The sequence below is a fragment of the Sapajus apella genome, unplaced genomic scaffold (assembly GCF_009761245.1).
Source record: "Sapajus apella isolate SASKATOON/1434 unplaced genomic scaffold, GSC_monkey_1.0 scaffold159, whole genome shotgun sequence".
Classification (NCBI taxonomy): domain Eukaryota; kingdom Metazoa; phylum Chordata; class Mammalia; order Primates; family Cebidae; genus Sapajus; species Sapajus apella.
Genome location: NW_022437099.1, coordinates 190,157 through 192,911, shown reverse-complemented (window position 1 = coordinate 192,911; position 2,755 = coordinate 190,157). Strand labels below are relative to the sequence as shown.

Genomic DNA, 2,755 nt, shown 5'->3' with positions numbered 1-2,755 from the left:
TGTTACCCAGGCTGGAGTGCAATGGCACGATCTCGGCTCACCGCAACCTCCGCCTCCTGGGTTCAGGCAATTCTCCTGCCTCAGCCTCCTGAGTAGCTGGGATTACAGGCACGCACCACCATGCCCAGCTAATTTTTTTGTATTTTTAGTAGAGACGGGGTTTCACCATGTTGACCAGGCTGGTCTCGATCTCTTGACCTCGTGATCCACCCGCCTTGGCCTCCCAAAGTGCTGGGATTACAGGCTTGAGCCACCGCGCCCGGCCAGGAATTGTTGTTTTAACACTAAGTGTCACTCCGTTGCCCAAGCTGGAGTGCGGTAGCACCATCTCAGCTCACTGTAACCTCCAACTGCCGTGTTCAAGTGATTCTCCTGCCTCAGCCTCCCGAGTAGCTGGGACTACAGGTATGTGCCTGACCATGCCTGGCTAATTTTTGTATTTTTAGTAGAGACGGGGTTTCACTATGTTGGCCAGGCTGGTCTTGAACTCCTGACCTCGTGATCTCCCTTTATCACCTCACCCCCACCCCCTTCTTCCCCACCTCAGCCTCCCAATGTGTTGGGATTACAGGTGTGAGCCACCATGCCCGGCCTGTTGTTGTTTTGAGACGGAGTTTCGCTCTTGTTGCCCAGGCTGGAGTGCAATGGCGCAATCTTGGCTCACTGCAACCTCTGCCTCCCGGGTCCAAGGGATTCTCCTGCCTCAGCCTCCCAAGTAGCTGTGATTACAGACACATGCCACTAAGTAATTTTTGCATTTTTAGTAGAGCCGGGGCTTCACCATATTAGTCAGGCTGGTCTTCAACACCACCTTAGCCTCCCAGAATACTGGGATAATAGGGGTGAGCCACTGCGCCTGGCCTGTTGTTTTTAAGAGAGACAGGGTCTCGTTCTGTCACCCAGAGTGGAGTGCAGTGGTGCCATCATAGCTCACTGCAGCCTTCAAGTCCTGAACTGAAGGGAGAAATCATTGTATATTGTTTGCCTTACGTGGCTGTGGGTGGTTGGCCCAGGGCTGTACCCAAAACATGGCCTCCATTTGATTTTTCATTAGCAAGTCTGACATCCAAATGCACAGCCTTCACAAACATATTCAGTAAGTATAGTGCAGGGGTGTCCAATCTTTTGACTTCCCTGGGCCATATTGGAAGAATTGTCTTAGGCTACACATAAGATACACCCACTCTAAGACAGCTAATGAGCAAAAAATAAAAATAAAAAAAGGCAAAAAAAAATTTCATAATCTTTTTTCCTTTTTTTTTTTTTTTTTTTAAATAAGAGACGGGGTCTCGCTATGCTAGAGTGCAGTGGCTATTCACAGGCGCGATCCCACTACTGATCAGCACGGGAGTTTTGACCTGCTCTGTTTCCAACCGCGGTCGGTTCACCCCTCCTTAGGCAACCTGCTGGGTTCCCCACTCCCCGGAAGTCACCATATTGATGCTGAACTTAGTGCGGACACCCGATCGGCAGAGCGCACTGCAGCCCAGAACTCCTGGGCTCAAGCAATCCTCCCACGTCAGCCTCCCGAGTAGCTGGGACTACAGGCACACGCCACCGCGCCCGGCTCATAATGTTATTGTTTTGTTTTTGTTTTTTTTGAGATGGAGTTTCACTCTTGTTACCCAGGCTGGAGTGCAATGGCACGATCTCGGCTCACCGCAACTTCCGCCTCCTGGGTTCAAGCAATTCTTCTGTCTCAGCCTCCTGAGTAGCTGGGACTATAGGCGCACGCCACCATGCCCAGTTAATTTTTGTATTTTTGTAGAGACGGGGTTTCACCAGGTTGACCAGGATGATCTCGATTTCTTGACCTCGTGAGCCACCCACTTCGGCCCCACAAAGTGCTGAGATTATAGGCATCAGCCACTGCGCCCGGCCATAATGTTTTAAAAAAGTTTACAAATTTGTGTTGGGTTGGATTCAGTCGTCCTGGGCCGCATAGGTTGGACAAGTTTGGTGTAGAGAATAAAAGGGATGAGGCTTCTGCCTCAGCCTTGGAACATTGATCAGGATCTTTTTTTTTTTTTTTTTTTTAAAGATGGGGTTTCACCATGTTTGTTGGTCAGGCTGGTCTTGAACTCCCAACCTCAGGCGATCTGCCCGCCTTGGCCTCCAAAGTGCTTGGATTACAGGCGTGAGCCACTATGCACAGCCATGATCAGGATCTTTTTTGGAGTGTACCTCTTTGCTTAAAGAGGCAGAGGGTCCACCCTAGACAACAGCAAAACCCCATCTCCAAAAAAAAAAACTACAGCTGGACATGGTGGTGTGCTCTTGCAGTCCCAGCTACTTAAGAGACTGAGGCAGGAGCATTGCTTGAGCCCAGGAGTTTGAGGCTGTAGTGTGCCATGATTACACCACTGCACTCCAGCCTGGATGACAGAGGGAGACCCCTCAAGAAAAAAAAAAGGCAAAGGGTCTTCTAAACTGTGTTCAAGGGGCTTCTATTAAAATGAAAGTGAATTTCATTAAAATTCGCACTTAATTAAAAAGCAAGTCTGGGCCGGGCGCGGTGGCTCAAGCCTGTAATCCCAGCACTTTGGGAGGCTGAGGCGGGTGGATCACGAGGTCAAGAGATCGAGACCATCCTGGTCAACATGGTGAAACCCCGTCTCTACTAAAAATACAAAAAATTAGCTGGGCATGGTGGTGCGTGCCTGTAATCCCAGCTACTCAGGAGGCTGAGGCAGGAGAATTGCCTGAACCCAGGAGGCGGAGGTTGCGGTGAGCCGAGATCGTGCCATTGCACTCC

The 2,755-nt window shown here is 50.2% G+C and overlaps 1 protein-coding gene across 8 annotated transcripts in view; it reads left to right on the top strand.

The window, feature by feature from the left end:
• The window catches only part of ZNF789 (zinc finger protein 789), a 16,785-nt gene that overhangs the window by 956 nt on the left and 13,074 nt on the right, over positions 1 to 2,755 (top strand). The window contains exon 1 of one of the 8 annotated variants that reach the window (XM_032266429.1): positions 299 to 405. The exons of the other annotated variants lie outside the window; for them this stretch is intronic. The gene's annotated coding sequence lies outside the window, so the exon portion shown is untranslated. Of the gene's footprint in view, positions 1 to 298; positions 406 to 2,755 lie in introns of those variants that run through there. 8 annotated transcript variants of the gene reach the window in all.